Here is a 20785-nt window from a genome sequence, read left to right as displayed (position 1 = left end):
AGAGACAGAGAGACAGAGAGAGACAGACAGAGAGAGACAGAGAGACAAAGAGAGGAAGAGAGAGAGAGAGAGACAGAGACACAGAGACAGAGAGACAGAGAGACAGAGACAGACAGACAGACAGAGAGAGACAGAGAGACAGAGAGAGAATACGTAGGGGTGATAGATATCACCCTAAGAGTTTAACAAATAATTCGGGCAATGACAACAGAGTCCCAATACAGAGTCAGTCAAGGAAAGTTTACCTTAAATCCTTCAGGTTACCACAAAATAATTGAGACAGAAGGGGTTCTAACACGCATCTTAGAGTGAGCTAGGAAAGGAAGACAGATATTTCAGGGAGCCAGGAAGGAGAGAGCTAAGGAAAGGAAGACAGACATGAATCAGGGAACCAGGAAGGTACCCCAGTTTAGCAGGGACTTGGCCTGCTTTAAACTACGGGCTATTTCTCTAACATAATATTTTCTTTTATGTGTGGATTTATCCCAAGAATTGTCAGTACATATTTTTAAAACATTTTTTAAAAAATCTAGTAGGCTAAGAGTACTGTGACTCATAGAATGACACTCCCGAGAAAGGTACAGTGGAAGAAGATTTTAATTTAAAGGAATTCCTTTCATAAAGAAGTGTATGGAAAAAGGTAGTCAAGTAGTGGGGTTTCTTCCCTAGTTTTGTGTTAGTTTATGTAACCTTTTATTACCTTTTCTTCTCCCCTAAGTTTTTGTCTCTTTCCCAGTTTCCCCTTTGAAAAAAATGTTAACTATTGTGACAATTTTTAGTCAAGCAAAGCAAATTTCCACATTCTCTTATTTCCAAAAATATGAGTTATTTCTTGAGTTTATCACCCCTCACTTGTCAGGAGATGGATAAATTCATCATTGGGTCCAGTTGGTGCCATTGCATTGATCAAGAGTTCTTAATTCTTTTGAAGTTGTACAGTGAGTATAGTATTGTCATTATATACTTTTTTCCTCCTTGTATAATTTTTTCTCTGCATCAATTCTTACAAGTAATTTCTAGGTTTCTATGAAAACCATCTTTTTTTCATTATTTCTTACACAGTCTGATAGAATTACCATTACATTCATATAATGGTTTTATTCAGTCATGTGTTTCTCCCCAGTTTTGTCTTGCCATGGTAGACTGGGCTCAGGAAATATTTTCACCATATTGGGAACAGGGATCTTATGCCTTTCTGTTTCAATGGCTACTGTTTAAAGGGTTATTAGAAAAATCCCTGTCTGGAGACCTTGGACTATATTATGCTCTAAGTTTCCACATTTGGTTCAAGGTATTAGAAAAGTCCAGCCTGGAGACATTGGACCAATAGATTCCATGATTTTATAGCAGCAGCATCCTAGGCCTAGAGATAAAATGACTTGCCTTAAGGTGGCAGGTGCAGGTAAAGTGTTGTTGACCACTCAGGATGGCTGAGAGACCCCCTTGACTCCCAGTAATCTTTTCACAATTGATAAAGTCTCAAGTATTCATTAATAGAGACTTTTGTAGTTTTATGTGACAATATTGAGTGAAATTTGGCTCTCTAAGAAATGTAATTTTGTAGTTCTTTTAGTAAGAAACTAAACCAAGAGTCATGGAAGCCATCCTTCACATTTTATTTGAATTGTATGTTTTATTTAGAGAAAAATCAGATCTAACTTCAGAGCTCCCTACTAGGGCTTTTTCTTCTATTTTTACAGTCTCTGTCTTAATACTATTGAAGCAAGTTCATACAAAATCAGGTCAGTTCATCCAAATGTTTATTGATCAAATATTGTAAAAGTTTTAGAGATTCCTGCTGTCTGGACACAGATGTTTGGAAAAGGAGGAACACAACTGACTAGGCAGCTATTGCCACATAACATCTAGAGATAGGAAAAGCAAAATGCTACCAGTCCTCGGTCCCCTCCTGGTTGCGTGTGTGTGTGTGTGTGTGTGTGTGTGTGTGTGTGCTCTTCCCCTTCTATTGATTCTCTAGGCATTATTCCAGATTACCCTGTTTACTATTGGGTTTTCTGAACTGTATAAAAGAAACTTTTTTCACCTTTGGTTACTTGTGTAGCAGAAGATGGGGGAGTGAGGGGTGAGAAATCAAGAGGATACAGTCCAAGCATTCTCTCCACAAAAATCAATCAACAAGCATTTTAAATGCCTACTATGTGCCAAACACTTTCCCCCATGAATTCATTCTCCAGCTGGATTCATTAAACCTTTATCAGTATCAGTACACTCTTGTTTGGCCTTGGAAGTGGAAGTCCCAAATCTTAGCAAGGAGGTCAAGGTGACCTAGTATATACCAAGCTTGTGGCCAAGCTCATCATCTTTTTCTTTTTTATTAAAAAATTCACTTTGAAAAGAAGTCAAATGAGACTTTTTAGGACACCCCACCATTGCATCAGAAAAAAAATGAAAGTTGGAAATATAGTCCTTAGGCTAAGCTAGTTAGCTAGCTAGGGAAAATCTACAAAAGGGGCTTGGGCTTGGGGCTCAAGTCCTTCAGTCACCCCCATTATCTCACTGTAATTAGGAGGCTAGCAAAAAAAGCTCTTAAGATATTTTCCAGAAAAGGAAAACAGAACTTCTTTTCTCATTCTCTCAGAGATAAAGTAGTCAGGAGTGTCTTGGAGAGTTCCAATTGGGTCTCAAAAGCTGGAGGCTTAGTGAAATAGTATTTGAGTCTAATTTTAGTAAACATCCCTCCCCTCCCCTCTTTTTCAAGTTCAATGCGCTTGTGTAAATGAGCCCAAGTATCAGATGTGTTTACAGAATGTGGATATCTCTATAGATCAGATCTACCTTTGTGTATGAATGAATGAGTCAAAAACAAGTTTTTATTGTTAATATCAAAGTTATTTTAGCTGGAGAGAATTCCTTGGTCAAATTCAATCAAGTGAGTAGAAAAATCAGTCCCCCCCCCCCCACCTCACCCAAAGGGCATAACCCTTAATTACCTATCCCTAAATAACTATACAAAGTAAACCCAGGGCCCTCACTGTGACTGAGGAAAAGACAAGTTCCAGGGAAGAGAAGAAAAAGGAATCTTTCAATAGCACATTGGTGCTACTTTAAAAAGTACTAGAGCAGGGCGTCATGGCCTAGAGTCAAGGAGGATCCCTGAGTTCAAATGTGCCCCTCAGACACTTAACACAAAACTACTGTATGACCTTGGGCAAGTACCCATAATTGCCCTACCTTCTTTCCTTCCCCCCCCCAAAAAGAGCAAAAAACAAAAACAAAAAAGTATTAGAGTGGAAAACAACATCACCAGTTAGAAAGACAAGGAATAATAACCATCTGTATAAGGGTATTTATGATATTTAAGCCACTAATAACATTCTATCAAGTTTAGTTTCCCCAAATATGGTGATAAAATACAATATATAAATAAAATAATAGTAAAAAATACAACAAACAGTTCTGAATTCAAGAGAATTTTTTTGATTAAGCTTTTTGTCCAAGGGTCGTTGGACTATTTAAATCAGCCAATAGTTGATTTTTCCCTTGGCTTGCTGTTGCTGTCTGAACAGCTGCTCCTGAGGGAGGGGGAAATAATAATAATAAAAAAAAAGAATTAGAGAATTAGAATATCTTCTTGAGAACAGTTCATTTATCTGTTTCTAACCTCTTCCCTTTTCCCCCTGCCTTTTATTATGCTTAATTAAGCTTTGTACGTTTTTTATGCAGGAAGAAAAGTCTGGCTATAAAGGTGGAATTCAAATCCTTCCCTTTAAAAGCTTTCAATGTATAACATGTGTTATGCTGTGCTAGATGGGGGGGGGAAGCAGTGCCTCAGTTTCTCCAGATGTAATTTACAGAGGACATTTTTCTAAAAGAACATGAATAAGTGCTTTGTTTCTAGAAGAAGAGACACCAGTCTTGTGGATCACCAACTGAATCTTCGAAGTGGTCCCTTCTCTAGGCACACGACTCCCTTAACCTCGTTGCATTCTGGTGCGGAAAAGAGACTCTATTGAGGAAATGATTGAAGGAGTGTTTATAACAGGAGGGGAGAATTAAGTTTGTTGACTATGGCTTCTCAGGGTGTAGAAAGTTTCTCTTTGGAAATTTACATGACAATAAAGGAATGTATTTTAAAACTGGGTATGAGCAAAATTAGTGTGTTTTGCATGTGTATTCAATGGCAAAAGGATATCTAATTCACTTCAACTTTCTTCTTGCACCATTGGGTGGCACCATGTGAGATATTGACCTGAATCGAGCAGGGGACTTTTTGGGAGTGTGGCTTCAGTTTCCTGTTAACTCCTGGAATTTTTATATTCTGTTCTCTTATGTTCTCTATACCTAGCTGCTTCTTTTCAATAATGTAGCTGGGAGAGAGGGGATTAGATTGGAAAAAGGAGGGGGTCAAGATGGCTGGAAAGGCTACTATAAAACAGATTAATCCTTCCTTCCCCAACCCATCAAAGAATTGTCATGATCTTTTTTTACACCAGGTTTCTAAATTTTATTGAGATGTTGTGGGGGGAAAAACACCAGGTTTCTAAATTTTATTGAGATGTTGTGGGGGGAAAAACGCCATCATATACATTCCTCACTTCCTCAAGCCTGGATTTTCCCCAAATTCAATGTTTCCTTTTTTTCCTTCTCTGATTGAATCACCTCTGGTTGCCCTGGCAGACCCCCTGTCCTTCTTTTTCGCTGCGGACTGATGTTGCTAAGAAGTCCAGCAGCTCTGAGCTCTTGGTGGGATCACAAGTTGGTACGGTAAGTCCTGTGAGCTGTGAGGAAGGACAGAGATAGGGGTGGGTTTTTGTTCCTACCTGAAAAAAAAAGCCTGCTACACCCTAATTATAACCTTCCAGTCAGCTATGGGGATTTTTTTTTTTTTGGTGGGACAGACACATTTATAAAGCTCTCAGAGTCAGATGCAGGAGGATAGGAGAGAATTTAAAGACCTGAATTCAAGTCGATGACTGACAAACTCAAAAGTCTTGCTCTGGAGCTTTATAAGGTTGACTGTTTACAAAGCACTTTTCCTTCACAAGAACCCCTTGTAAGGGTTATGAATGCCCTCCATTTACAGATGAGGAAACTGAGGCACATGAATCACACAACATCCTGTTAAGTGGCAGAGCCAGGACTCAGACTTGGGGGGGGGTGTTCTCCTGACCCCCCCCCCCCCCACCATGGGTCCAGGGTTCTTCCTACTACAACACCACCCTGCCTCCGAGTGTGTAGGAGGGATTTTCCTGCATTGCTTAAGGGGTGGACTTTTTAGAATTGGCCTTTGAAGTCCCTTTTTGTTCAACTCAAGATTTGGGGGGCTCTAGGAACTCCTCCTCCTCTATCCCCATACTCACCTTCCTCACTTCTCTTTCTGCTCTTTAGCCCAGCCTTCCGGTGTTTCCTTTTAGCTCCAGCTCTTTTGACCCCCTTGTGAGGAGATCTGCTTTTATTTCTCCTCCCACCTTGGCTTTTCATTCTCCTGTTGGTAGACATGTTGCTAGCTGCCAGAGTCTGGGGGCTTTGAAAAGCACGAAGGCCAGGGTCTGGTCTATTTAACCCTTTAGCCATTATGAGGTGGAAGGGGTGGGACTTAGCAAGTGGGTGTGGCCCCATTGTGAGACCCTACCTTTATGGGCTTTGGACCATATATGGGAAAAAGAGTGGGGCTTTTTTTCATTATCATGGCTCAGGGCCTCTGCAAATAATGAAGTCATTTTTATATGAGATGAACTTAAATCAACTATTTATTATTTAGTAGGTCCCTAGTTTCCCAAGAGACACAAGAAAAATTATTTATATTTTGATTGGGGGGTTATACATATAGAATGTGGCCCAAAAGGAGCCTAGAAAGGCCTTCCTATATCCCTGGAAACAGGGGTTCTTCATTTTTTTACATGTCATGAAATCATTGGCAGTCTAGTGAAGTCTATGAACCCCCTGTCAAAATAATATTTTTAAACAGGTAAAATAAAATACATAGAATTACAAAGCAAACCAATTATTTTGTAATACAGTTATGAAAACAATAGATAATAAAAAGGTCAGGTCACATACACATGACAAAAAGATCCCTACCCCTTTACAAAGCATTTCCACTTTGATGTTTCTTTTTCACTTTTAACTTAACAGGTCCTAAAATGAACAGGTCTTCTTATTGGCAGGAGAACTTTGAACTGTTTCCTTTATTAGAGGTTCTTAGTTTTCCTAATTTCTACTTTGTAGTTCAGTCATTTCAGTAATGTCTGACTCTTCTTAACCCCATTTGAGATTTTTTTTTGGGGGGGGGGTGTAAAGATACTGGAGTGGTTTGCCATTTCCTATTTCCATTCACCACTCTAGTCCAGACTCATGGTCTCATCTCATGCCAAGAATATTGCTTTCTGGCTGCCTTTGTTAACCTGGTCCATCTAGGTATCCCTTCTCTCTAATCTAACCTGTATATTTCTACCAGATTAATCTAAAATGTTGCTGGCATAAATATCAGTGGCTCTCCACTACCTCAAGGATAATACTCAGTCTATAATATTAATTTTTCAAACTCCTCTGATTTTGAAAACTTTTCTTCTTTTTCTCCTCAGTCCTAGTGGAGAACCAGGTCCTGAACTGATTATTGCCTTCAAACTCTTTCCTTTAGATGTGACAGAAATCAATCTTCTCAAACATTCTTTTAATAGACTTTGGTATAAACATTCAATGGCCCTTTCCATTCCCTCAAGGATAATTCTCAATCCTACATTTGATTTTTAGAAGGTTCCTGCTTCACTATAATGTTTCATGTTGGCTATTCTCATCTCACAGAACCACAAAGTGTCAGTTTTAAGGGATCCCAGAGATTATGAAATACAATATTCTCATTTCTCAAAGGAGGAAGTTGAGGCCTATGGAAATGAAGGAATTTACATAAGGTCATAAAGATACTGCTAATGGCAGAGATGGGCCTAATATTTGAGTCTCTTACCTATGTCTTTTATTCTTGTCCAGTTTATCATGCTGTCTTTCTCTCCCTAGAAGAGATGTGTTTCTTCTGTATCTCCCATAGTGCCTACAGTATTAAACTCATAGGGTGTCCCCAATGCATAACATGTTGATGATTGATAAACTTATTGGTTGTTTTCAATTTAAAATTAAGATTCCTGTTCCATCTTCAAATTTTTCAAAAGATATTTTTGGATATCTTCTTTGTTTCCATCATCCCCTCTTTATGTGTATAGGTGTGTATATGCATATATATGTACATTATATATATGTACATGTATGTATACATATATATGCATATATAGAGACATAGATTTAGATATACATACTATATGTATTATATTATATAGATATCTATTTTTTCTGTATTCACATAGTAAATATCACCCCATTCCATTTCACTGTAGAATGTAAATACTTTTTGAGGTTAGAAAACATCATTTTTTTAAAATACAAAGATATTTCCAGTATCTAGGGCTAGGGTATGTTGTCTTGCATATAATTGTAGCTAATGTCAAATGAGTAGACCAAGTACTAGATGAAGGAATTCATACCTTAAAGATGTATATAAACCCATTTTAGTTAGGATTAAAAGTTCAGAGATGAGATCAATTTAGACTAGATTAATCAGAGAAAGAATATCATCAAGGTGGCTCTTGAACTTGAGTAGTCCAGTTGGGTTGTATTTCAGGTGGATTATGTGATGTTAAAACAGAGAAGTAAATTGGAACCAGATTATAGGGGGCCTTCAATGCCAGGTCTTTATTTAATAGGTAGTTGGAATCAAATGAAGGCTTTTGAATGAAAAAATAATACCATTAAATGATGAGGATGACAGGTGCAAAATGGGGAATTGTTGGAAATGGTGATGATGATGATGATGATAGAGTAAGATTGATCCAGCAGATAGATAAAAAAGCCTTGAAGACTAGATAAAGAAATCTGGATTTAAGTGTGTTGACTCCCCATTCCTGACTTCCTACCATTTTTCTTCTTTGTCTTTGCTATTTTATGACCAAGAAGGCAGAGGACAGTAAGACATAGTGGCTCAAGAACTGGTCTGAGAATCAAATAGATACAGTTTGTATTATTCCAGGAAAGACAGGGCTCCCAGACAGTTTTTCTATATAGTCTTGGGAGGGAAGATATTAATTGCTTTGGAGGAGATAATTTCCTTGTTAGCAATTCCTTATGCCAATAAAATAGCAGGTAATTTCTAAATAAATAAACCCAGAAACGCTCTTCCAAACCCCCAGAAGGCCTTCAAGCTTTAGAAAGGCTTCTCCTTAGAAATGATCTCAGAGGTCATCTAGTCCAATCTGTAATTAGGCATTCTCAACCTATTCCTAAAACATCTCCCAACAAGTGATTTTCCAGGCTTGAAAACTAGACTCCCTAGGGCAACTCTCCAAGGATCTCCAGGTTACTCCAGGTCCCTCTCTTGGTGATGATGACACAAGAAAGTATTCTAGACTGGTGTTTGCCATCAGTATGGAATACAATTTCTTAAAGAGAAGAATTGATGATTTCTATTTTTCCACCCCGGTACCCTTCTAGTACTTAGCACTGTGCTAAACATAATAGATGTTTCTCAGGAGAAAAAAAATCCATTGATTGTTCTGTTCATAGGTGTGTTAAGGCAGATTTGTGTATCCAATATGAGTTTTTTCTCAGGCTATTTAGAAGCATGTCACATTTTCCTCAATTGTTTTGTTCACAAAAAGACGACTCTCCTGGAGGCCAGGGTTCTATCTTTATGACATGAATAGAACCATTCATATTTTGTCAGAGAATTAATCAGTTTGGTTCCCTTAAATCAGTAACACATACAGGTGATGTGAAAACATGACAAAGAATTATCATTTTCCCTTTCCAACTCCCTGTTCTGTCTTTGTGCAGTCATAACTGGAAACAGGATTGTGAAAGGAAAAAGCTTTGACTGCCATTAGAATTGATTAGCCTTTTGACTAAGCATTGCTGGTAATAGATATTGGAATAAGATTCTGGGTCACACCCTCTTCTAGAAGTTAGAATTGAGAACAAAGAGTTGGGGTGGGAGGAGTAATTTTAGATATGTTGGGGGTTAGGTGATATTCTTTCTAATGGAGAAGGCCAGCCTAACTTGAAGCAATATACTTTCTTCTTCCCAGTGGCTTTCCTTCCTAAAAAACCCTCAAAGGAACTAATTTTGAAGGATTAAAAGGCATTCATTTTCTCTGATGGCCACAGAGGCAGGATGATATTTCTTTCCCCACGATGACCCCTCCCACCCCCAATGGATTGATCTTGCCAAGGAGAAGCTGAGATCATCTGGGGGAAAAAAGCCAGGCCCAGGAAACTGGTTGGGAAAAAAGAAAAAGAAAAAGAAAAGTCCCCTTTGCATGGTCTGGGAGCATAACCCCTCCTCAACCTTAAAACAAGAAACTTGAGTAGACAGAAACCCCAATGGGGGTGTGTGTGAGTCAGAATCAAAGGGTGCGGTCAAGAGGGGTGTTTAGGTTGGACAAAGTGTCTGAACTCATGGGGTTGGGAAGGATCAAATGCCCAATGATCAGACCTGTTCCTTTCTTCAACTAACTCTACCATGGTATATAGAAAGCCAGTGATAAGTTAGGCAAGGCTTGGGGAGGCCACATGTGATCCTGAGAGGGCCTGGAGGTATCTATGTCCAGGGAGCATGGCCAACTCTGAGTTCATTATCCTTTCTTGAGGTCAGGTCACTACCCCACCAATCTAAATCTTTCTTTTCTCATTTTTTTCTCAGATGAAGAAATTGTAATGTACATGAAATGGGTACTTAAGCTGCCCAAAGTGCATTAGCATCAGGGATGACATGAAACCTGCCTTTCCTCTCCTATCTCAACTATCCCCATGAAGCCCACATGGCTCTAACATGCCCCGTTTCTTAATTGCTAGTGGGACACAGAACAAGATGGCTGCATTTTTAAAGAACTTGAAGACCAGAAAGCAAACTTGTTTTTTTTTTCTCCCATATCTCTGGATTTTGTTTGGTTTCATCTTTCTTGGAGACAGAGGGATGACCCCTGTCAGTTCCTTCCTACTTAAAGCATTAATGAATCTGAAAATAGTGAGTCTTCTTTCATCAGATGACTTTTTTGACTGAATGTCCCACGAAGTACTTTAGGTGTGGAAGGGGGCAGGGGACAGGGTCTATCATCTTGGAGGCCTCGTCTATCTTCAGGTCCCTCTCACTTCTTTATTTCATGCTTACTCTATTAATTTTCCTGAGGAGCCCAGCCCTTGTCTTCACTGGGCTGGTTCCTCCCAGCAGGATGGGGATTGGGGCTCATTAAGATTGAACATTGTGAAGCTGCTGACAGTCCTTACATATGTTGATGACTCAGTATAAATCCCTCTCTGAAACTTAAGTCTCTCCAGATGTTGACCTCAGCAATGGAGAAGGCCCCCTTTCATTATGTTCTGCCTGCACACACTGCCTATTGTGCTGCTGTATCTCCCTGCTACTCACTGGGAAGGAGTCCCTTGAAGGGACTGGGATGGAGTTAATGGAGAGTTCTGTGCCAGGAGGGTTTGGTGATAAGAGGGGAGGACTGGTTTCTGAGGTCAAACCAGTTCTAAATTCTAAAGTGGAAGCAACAGAGACCAGGTTTGAGAAAAGAGAAAAGGTTATGCTCGGTCCAACCCATCTGGGGACACTAGAGAGGGCTGCTAAGGTAACATCATTCCCTAAAAGCTCCTGAGATTTTTCTCCTTGAAAGTTAACAAATTCATTAACTTCTCTTTCTTTGTTAGTCTGTCTGCACATACCTCCCCTGAATCCATTCCCAGAGTTTTCTCCCCATGGTGTCTCCTTCTCAGGAGGGACTCAGAAGATTAGACTTCAGAAGAAGACTCTGATGATAGAGATTGTAGAATGAAGAGCTTGGGGTTATTTCAGAGATTTGGAGATATCTTTTAAGGTAATAAAGACAATCTGTCAAACACTTGTATCCACTGTGTGCACAGAAGGCAGTGTTGTAGGTTTCTGGGGCTATAAAAACAAAAGTCAAAACAGTGCTGGCTTTACATTAATATTAGAAATAGATACAGAAGAAAAATACTGATATATTGCAGATGGAAAATTCATTAATACTAGAGGGGATCATTAAAGGATTTATGGAGAAGATGGAGCTTTGAGTTTTGAAAGAAAACAAGGATTCTAAAAGATGAGCATTCCATGAATAGGGGATGATCTATATGAATGTAGAGAGTTGAAATTTTAGGGTCAAGGAATAGTATACATAACCTTCTATGTTTGACTACATAGTGGTTAGGGTACATGATGTAATATGCAAGGTGAAAGAAAACTGGAAAGTAAAGCCAGATGTGTTAAAACATATGCAATACCTGGGAAGACTGAGGATCTAACAATAGCCCCTTGAGCCTGGAGGAGTTTTGAGATGCAGTGGGTTAAATGTATCAGGGCTGTTCATATTAAGCCTGGCACCAATATAGTGAGAGTCTTGGAGAGCAGGGGACAGTGGGGAGGTGGGAGGAGGGAACAAAGGATGTCCAGGGGAAGGGAGGACTAATCCAGGTCAGGTCAGTAGTGAATCATGTCAAACGCTCCATGCTAATTATTAGTGGAATTGAACCTGTGAGCAGCAGCTACTGCTCTTCCAGACTGGACAAGATAAGGAATCCCAAGTCTCAAAAACTCAAATACAACAGCAGCAACAACAAACATCAACAGCATCATCAGTATCAACAACAGTAAAATCTCCAAAACTGAAAACAGGAAAACTGAAATGTTAAGTGGGAGCCAGATTATGTAGGGCTTTAGACACTCTGGATTTAAGAAATTTGTATGTTATCCCAGAGGTTATTGGAATATCAATTTAAGGCTTTCAAGCAGGGAAGATGGTTAGACGTTATCCTTAGGAAGCTTATTTTGGCAGCGGTGTGGAGAGGAGTGATTTAGAGCAAGAAAATCAATTAGGAGATTATTGGAATAGAAATTTTGAGTTAAAAGTTGACCTTCATGATAATCAGCCTATTCACATGAGGAGAGGCTCAGAGGTGAGATGACATAGACCACCCACCAAAAGCTGTGAGAGAGCTGGGTTAACGTGGTGCCCGTCCCCCACTGAGGCCAGTGCTCTCAATCACACCATTGCCATCTATGCTCTCATATGTGTCAAAGGTGAGATTTGAACCCCAAACCCCCCAAAGTTTGACTCTAGTAAGTGTCAAATACATATATATCTTGTTTATGGCAGCAAGCCTATCTATAGGTAAATTTGACTGTTAATTAAATTGAATTGCTTTAGGGCACAGGACCTAAGAAAGCAGTTGAATCCTCCCCTTTCCCTTCCCCACTAGAGCTGTGTGACCTCATTGGACAAAATTTAACCAATATAGGCCTCAGTTTCATTATCTGTAAATTTAGGAGTTTGGATTCAACTCTCTAAAGGAAGCCTTTGCGAGGTGAGACTTCACCTCTGATACCTACTGGAGAGGGACCAGTGTGGTTCAACAAATCATTTCAATGTTTCTAGATAAACTCTAAAAACTATATACATTTTTTCACAAGTACTGGCCTATATTTAGTGGTGGAAGAATTTTCTGCAGTGGGACAGCAACATACACCAAGGAAATCATGTCTGTATAACCCCAAAGTATATTTAATTGAACTTGAAATAAATTTCACCTCCCATCTTCATATATTGCCTATGTATGAAACCCCGGTGTAAGAACTGTATTCCTAGAGAATTTTGCTAAACTCCCTTTCCACTCTAAATTAGTGATCAAAACTTCTTCCATCTAAATGCTCAAGAAGTTGACATGGCCTTTACTTCTAGAAGGTATGATTCTCATAGGGTCACACACATATGCATACATATATACATAGATGTATATATGGATATATGCATGTATGCATTTTTACTATTTAAAAAATTATCTCTCTGATTAAAACTCATTCCCAGAACTAATAAGTTGTCAACAAATATAGACTTGCCACTCTCTCTCTTCCTGAATAGGAGAAAGGTGGGAAGGATAAAGCAATTTGCATTATGTAGAATGGTAAAATAATGACCCTTCAAAAATTTCCATGCAGTCTAATGTCTTTTGTTGGGGAAAATTTCCACCTCTGAAAATCTTTAAATTAGGTAAATGTTGGCCCACTTAACAATAGAAGCACCTGCAGCTGGAGCTCCTGGGTCATTAAGGAGGTCCCCTTCCAGCTCTGGGTTTCTATGGAATTTGAAACTCATACAAACTCAAAGAATGTCAGGGATAAAGGAGACCCTAACTTTATAAGCATAGTACCAGAGTTCTTCAACCTTTGTATTATGGATCTTTGGAAGTCTGAGGAACTCCTGCAAATAATGTTTTATAAATGCATAAATACATTGGATTATAGAGGAAACCAGGTATTTGAAAATAATGTAATTTTCCCCCAAGTTCATGTATCAGGCTGATGTCTATCTCTACACCTTTTGGGTATCTCCATGGCCTCTAGGTTAAGAACCTTGGTAGAGAGGTTAGTTTAGTAGAACCCCTCATTTTAAACTTGTAGAACGCATCACTCTCAATATACCCCTGGTATCTAATATGGGTTTTATGTACAAAGGAACATATTTGATTTTTTGTGTTCTCTTCTCCAGATAGAAAGAAAAAGACAACTCCCAGTCTTTGCTTGTGTGCTGCAGTGATCAGATTTTATTAACCAGAGGTTCCTGATACTGGGTGGGCTTGGGGGGGCTCATGGGACATAAAACTGTAGAGATGTTCTGGATGGTCCTGTCCCTTCAGAGTTGCGGGTGCAAAGCAGAGGGCAGTGTGGCACCATAGAGAAACATGGGCCTTCTTCAGTAAATCACACTCTTGCGGTAGTAATAGCAATTCACTGTGAGGAAACAGAGGCAAAGTCAAGGTTAAGGGGGTCCCTGGGAATTTGGAGGCCCCTTTGAGAAAGCTGAGCTCTATTTCCTTATAAGACCTTTGCTGTTTGCCATAGGATTTCAGGTCATAACATGTTTCTGGATGTCATTTCCCAAAGAGCAAAAGTGAGAAGAGTTGGTGAAGGCATAGAAGAAAAGATGCTGAAGCACAACAGGCTGTTTCTAAAGGTAGCAATTGGGATCCCCATCAAGATTCAAGATTATAATACGAAAGGAAAGGGCATGAGAATTCTGCCTTGGCAAAGGTAAAAAGCTTTATTTCACAAAGGGGATAATGAGATCAGTTGAAAAAAAATGACTGGGAAGCTTAATATAGAGAGTATAGAAGAAGAGTAAATAAAATGGAATTTCTATGTCTCTGGAGGTAGTGATTGGGATTCCCCATCATGATTCAAGGTATAACAAATAAGAGGGGAGGGGTGTTTTTTTGCTTTGTCAAACTCTAACATGAACCCCTCTTTTTCCAACATCTTCTAATCATGGTGGTCTGTATTCCCACCCAAATCCATTTGTTACCCCTCTTTTCTGGAGGCAGCTAGGTGGCCCAATGGATAGAGCACTGGGCCTGGAGTCAGGAAGATCTGAGTTCAAATTTTCCCTCAGACACTTACTAGCCATGTGATCCTGGACTCACTTAACCTCTGCCTTAATCTAATGGAGAAGGAAATGGAAAACCACTCCAGGAGCCTTGCCAAGGAAACCCCATGGACATTACTGGCATACTATGGTCCACAGGGTTATTCTAGAGGTGGGCACAAATGAACAATAACCCTCTACCCTCCTTCCTACTATCTTGCTTCTACTTTTATGGTTTCTCTCCATCCATGGTCCCGAACCCTCCCAAACCCATGTGATTTACCACTCCTTCTTTGGTTTTCTCTCTTCTGTGGTCACTGCTTCCTCCTCCTCTTCTCAGGAGGTTGGTATTTATACTGGTGCCATCTGCACTGAGCCATGTTGAGTGGATGTTGTCCAAGAGCCCAGCACTTGAATCCTAGAGCAGCCTACCTGAAGGTGTTAACCTGAGCTTGGAGCCAGAGAGCTCTCCCTATAAAGAGTCTCAGTGCATTGTGACCCAGGATGTCCTTTGTCCTCACTTCACAATGATCCTGTGAGGTCAGCAGCCTCAGCACCAAGTGTGTAGGGCACAGGACATAGGCTGAAACATGGGCAAATAAAGCAGTAAATTCACTCAGCCAGGGAGGGCTGGATTTATTTGAATCATAAAATTAAGAGCTAGAAAAGATTTGAGAACTTATCTACTAGCTTCCTCTTTTTACAGATGAAAAAACAAGGACTTATAGAGGTAGAGACAACGAAATTCAAATTGAATGCTTTTGGTGTTTACATTCTGAGTCAACTGACTCAGTAAATTGAATCAACCAACATAAATTAGGTACTGTCTGTGTCCTGAGCACTAGATTAGATTCTTTAGGGTGTTGAGGGAGTGGTGGAGAATGTCAGATAAGGAGGAGGCAGTCTCTGTGAACTGGATGCTTGCAGTCTGATTGGAAACACATTAGTGAACATAAATGAAACAAAACTTGGAAATCTACATCCAAATCTACAAGGGAGTACAAATGCGAATCATTTAAGCTGAATTTATGCATTCTAAGGGGATGAGTGACCAGAGCTTGGAGGGACCCATCTGCTGCTTGTTGAGGGATCTGAGTTTTGAACTGGATTTGGAGTGGATAAAGGACCATGTATTGGTGGAGAGGAATGAGCAGAAAATGTGCTAAGTTGGGGAGAAGATGGTTTCTCCAAAGGCACAGATGAAGGGAGCAGCAAGTTGTGTGTGGGTCAACAATCATATTGACATTGCTGAGAAATGAGCTGGGATAGTGGGGAAGGATGTCACAAGTGAGAGTTGTGTTGGTGGAACTTGGTAGCTACAGTAATTCAATTCAACATGTCTAATATAGAACTCATCTTAGGGAACCCTTGTAAAGAATCAGAAAGAGGGTAGGATGGGGAACTAAGAGAGAACAGTTGACATGATGTAGCCAAAAAGAGCATGGGGCTAAGATTCAGATAGACTGGGGTTCAGGCCTAGTTCTGAGTTTTATATGATTTAGGACAAATCACCAAACTCCCCCAAGCCTCCTTTTCTCTTCTAAAAAATGGGGGTCATGGTAGAATATTTGTACTACCTACCCCGCAGGATTACTATGAGTTTCATAGACTCAAAGACCTCAAGCTGTAATGGATATTAAAGGTAATTCTAGGTCATTTGACAGATGAGAAAATTGATGACTAGAAAGATTAAGTGAGTAGCCCAAATGGTAGGGCTGTGATTCTAACCTAGATCTGCTGATTCCCATCAAATGAGACCGAAAAGCTGAAAGCATTTGAAGAATTAAAAACACCATGGGGTATGAGGATTATTATTCTTTTTCCAAATCTTAGTGCCCATAAGGCTTAAGGGCCTGGACTTTGAAACAGGTAGTACCTTGACCCTTGGAGTCCCCTATTCCAAATCTGTTATGTGCCTACTCACATCCAAGACACAGACCTTGGGAATGATAGAATTCATGACGACCCTGTGACCTCTTACAGGCAAATACGTTCAAAGAGATTAGTCAATCATTCTTCACGGCTCTAGAGAAGTAAATGTGTATTGTCTAAGTCAGAGATGTCAAACAAACTGCCTGTTCCCAAGCACATAGAACCAGATTAAAATATAATTGAGAAACATTTAACCAAACAAATTAAAAATTTAGCATAGATAATATTAGTATGTGGTTTTCTAAGTTGACATATGCCGGCAGGACATTTTATGTACTGGTCTAAACTAAGTCAATGGTCAACTATGTGACGCAGTGGACAGCATGCCAGGCCTTGAGCATGCCAAAGACCTGAGTTGGTATCTGTCCTCTCACAATTACTAGTTGTGTGTTTGCCTCAGCTTTGTCAACTGTAAAAAGTGATAGAGAAGAAAATGACAAACCACTCCAGTACCTTTACCAAGAAAAGCCCAATATGGTTATGAAGAGTTGGACACAATTGAAGCCACAACAAAACCAAGCCAATGGATGTTGAGGTAAAAAAGGAATGGAGAGAGTTGGAGGTACTTAAGGCAAAAAGGTGAAGTCAGTCCAGTTTTCCCATTCCTTTCCCTTACCCCAACCATTACTCCAACCTTCCCATACTCAGTGCCCAGATGCTTTCTCCCTATTTCTCCCTATTAAAACTGACTCTCAGGAAAAATTCTGCATGAGGTCAGTCACACTGAGTGGTAGTACTGAGTGTGATAAGTCTGAAAGTGTGCTTTCTCTCAGGATGTTTGAATTTTAAGAAGGGATAATTAACTCCTTAGGCTAAAGGAATTTGACTGAATTGTTGTTGTGGGAGTTTTAGGTCCCTCGAAGCAGAAGGATCCAGGCAAATGCAGATATTTCTCAGGCCCGAAATCACACTCTGAAAGCATCAACCTGCCCTGCCACAGAGTCCAGGGCAAATATATATTGCTATCCAACTAATTTTCATGTTAGAGAGTTTGGAGCCAGGTGTTAAAAGTTGGGGGAGGAGGGAGGGCCACATGAGTAGAAATCAGAATCATGGGATCTGAGAGCTGATAGGGACCCTCTCAGAGGTCTTCTATGCCAACTGGATCCCTAACAAGAGGTCATCTAACTCTCTCTCTCTCTCTCTCCCCCCCCGCCCCACATTAGACTATGAACTCCTTGAGATCAGGGACCATTTTTTCTTTTTGTCTTTTTTTGTATGTCTAGTTCTGGGAACAGGTCTTGGTACACAGTAGGTTCTTAATAAATACTAGCTGACTGACTGATGGGGAGAGCATGACTTTTCAAGAATGCCTTCCTTCCCTTTTATTTCCTCTTATCTCCTAAGCTTTCTGCGCTGATTCTTCCCTTACCCAACATTTTTCATTTTCCTGTAACCTGTGATCTATAATCAGAATCTTGTAGTCCAATTCAATTCAGTTCAATTCAATCCAATTCAACAACCATTTATTGAGTTTCTACTATTTATAAGAAAGTGTGGAATGGTTGATAAACAGGCAACCTGCCCTGGAGGCAAGAAGACTTCAATGCCTCTGACACTGTCCTGGGTAAGTAACTAACAATCATTTTCCAGTTCTAGAGGATCTTAGAAACTCTAAGACTGACTTTACTATCAGTTAACCTCCCTGGACCTCAGTTTTCTCTTATATAAGGAACTTGACTCTTCTAACACTACGTCTCTGAGCCTATAAGTTGTAAAAGCAAGTCATGACCTACAGTGGTAGAACATTTTCTTATTGGTAATTCCCTATTACAATGACATACAGGTTCTCCCCCCCCCTTTCTCCCTCCCTCCCTCCTTTTCACTCTCTCCCCCTCTTTCTGTTTCTCTTTTTCTCTGTCCCTGCTCTGTTTTTTTTTCTCTCTCTCTGTGTTTCTCTCTCTCTGTGTGTTTCTCTCTCTCTCTCTCTCTCTCTCTCTCTCTCTCTCTCTCTCTCTCTCTCTCTCTCTCTCTCTTTCTCTCTGTTTCTTTCTCTCTCTCTCACACATGCACACACAATGTATACTAGATACTGGGAATACAAAGAGGGCATCATACAATATATGGTAACTTGGGAGGGAGAGAGTAGAAACCTCTGGTGAAGCAGAAGAATCATGAAAGGTCCAGTGTAGAAGCTAGAATCAGAGTAGTGTTAGGAAGGGAGCTAGGGAATCAGAATGATAGGGCCAGAAGGGACCTTGGCAGTGTCCCCTCATTTTAAAGTCATCCTTAATAATTCTAGACAGGTGAAAATGCTCATTTATAACTGCTTCTTGAAAGTCAAAACAATGCATTTCTGCTCCTGTAAGCATCATGGGCTCCATAATACTTTCCCTTTCCCTCTCCTGGGTGGGAATTTCTTCTCTATAAAATGACAGCTTTGAAGTAGGGAGTTTCTAAGATCCTCTAGAATTGGAAAGGGCCCCAGACCTGATATGAGCCCAACTGGGGGTTCTTACATAGTAGGAAACTGAGGCCCAGAGGGGTTAACAAAAAAGTCCCACAGAAAAGAAGTGATGGGAGCAGGATTTGAATCTGCTTCTTTTGACTTTAAAGTCTGTCATGCCCTCCTACTGTGGAACTTTATTTTCCTTCATGCTTCAAGTGAGAAAACTATGGACCTGGGAAGAATGTGTTCTGAAGGCTTTGCCCACTGAACAGTGGGAAAGACAGACAGCTTTGTTTTTAAACTCTACTGGGGCTTATGGCTTGTACAGTTAGTTCACATGTGTTTCTGTTTTCCAACCTTGGGAAGGGTAGCTTCTTAGCTACCTAAGAGAATCCTAAGGAGTAATTTTTCAAACATGCATATCATTTTAAATGTCTCTGCCCCTCAGTGGTCTCTCTCTCCTATGGAGGGTTCCCTCTTACCACCTCAGCTGTCCTGTCCCTGGAGTCATTATGACAGAGCTATATCATAGCAGCCAGCATATAAAAAGGGCTAGCAGTCAGATGGGGCTGCTTTGGATCAGCAAGTTTGTAGGGGGAGGTAGGGAAATTGGGGTAGCCAAAGAAGCATCCCTTTCGACAAGGACCCCACCGCTAGAGAATGAAATAAAGATGTCAACACTCAGAGACTACATATGGGGCTGCCTGTCTAACAGCGAAAACTCCACTCAGCAAGGACAGCTCCCTATCTGGGAGAAGAAAGCTAGAAGACATCGGAAGAGAAAAATAGGAAGGCAAGGTATTGACTACAGTTTTTGACTGAAGAGAGGATCTCAGGAAAGACAGGGTCCCTCCTAGCCTGGCCCTTTGTTTGGCAAAATTAGCTGGCTGCCAACATTTGGTGCCATGTGGCAGCATCCAATGTTTATTGGAAGATGAGTCCCTCTCCACCCCACTTCCTTTCACTCCTTCCTGGAAAGGGAGCTGATGGCTCACTTTCCTTTTATCCAGCCCTTCTTTTCTCATTCCACAAACATTCCCTTTTCTTAGCTCCCCACCTTCAGCACCAAACTGTAGGCTCACATATAAACTTTACTCAGTGTTTTATTAATTGTATTAGAAATGAATAAAATTTCTATTTTCCCTGATTACAAGAAAACTTTATTCAATTTCATTCTACCTCTAAATAGAAAATGAGGATAAGAATATTACTTTACCTTTATAGGTATTTATAGGTTTTATAGGATCAAATTATATATATATATATATATATATATATGTATATATTTGCAAATGGCTATCTGAAATGTGAATTTTCATCAGATTACTTGGAGAAAGGTTTGTGTGCTTCCTCCATTCCATTTTGGACTGAAGACTGATAGTTGACTTAATAGTGAAGCCTCTTTTAGAATCCCTATATAGAATGGCAGCATGTGGCTATTGGTGACAAGATATAGATCCCATTGCTGGGAAGAGTGAATAATGCATTGGGATGTCCTAATGATTGACTGGATGGGCTCATGTGTCAGGGCCCTCACATGTATTCTTAAGAGTCTCTTTTCTCCCTATTCGCATCCTCAGTATGAGCTTCAGAATCTCTGAGAAGTCCTGCAGGAACAACCTGTTAGAATCTGCTCTTCTCAACATGTTGTTTTCCTCAGGCGTCTACAAAAAACCACAAACCATCATGATCATCTGCAGCTTTCCATCCCGCCACTATCTCTAAATAAACTTGCCTTTCCATCCTTGTCTTTGAATGTCAACTTGCGTGTTATTTCGAGGGGTTGGTGTGAAGCAATGGTTTTTAGGTGAGTCAAAGTCATTGGAATGACTTTTTCATCCTCAGCTTAACCAAGAAATAGGAAGGAGACACCTCACACACCTTCCATGTCATATTAAAAAAAGATCATTCTAGAGGGGCAGCTAGGTGGCGTAGTGAGTAAAGCACTGGCCCCGGAGTCGGGAGGACCTGAGTTTGGTTCCGGCCTCAGACAATTCACACACACACACACACACACACA

General features: G+C 40.2%; 1 long non-coding RNA gene across 1 annotated transcript in view; it reads left to right on the top strand.

Moving 5' to 3' along the window:
• Positions 1–20515, top strand: part of LOC138151565 (uncharacterized) — a 49996-nt gene extending 29481 nt beyond the window's left edge. Inside the window, exon 2 of the long non-coding RNA XR_011165863.1 lies at positions 20346–20515. This is a non-coding gene — a long non-coding RNA (uncharacterized lncRNA). The remainder of the gene's footprint in view (positions 1–20345) is intronic.
• Positions 20516–20785: the final 270 nt, after the last annotated feature.

The sequence above is a fragment of the Petaurus breviceps genome, unplaced genomic scaffold (genome assembly GCF_028583685.1).
Source record: "Petaurus breviceps papuanus isolate PSGF00001 unplaced genomic scaffold, PetGlider_PUasm1.0 90903, whole genome shotgun sequence".
Classification (NCBI taxonomy): domain Eukaryota; kingdom Metazoa; phylum Chordata; class Mammalia; order Diprotodontia; family Petauridae; genus Petaurus; species Petaurus breviceps.
Note: the sequence above shows the minus strand (reverse complement) of the source record. Positions and strands in the feature narration are given on the sequence as shown.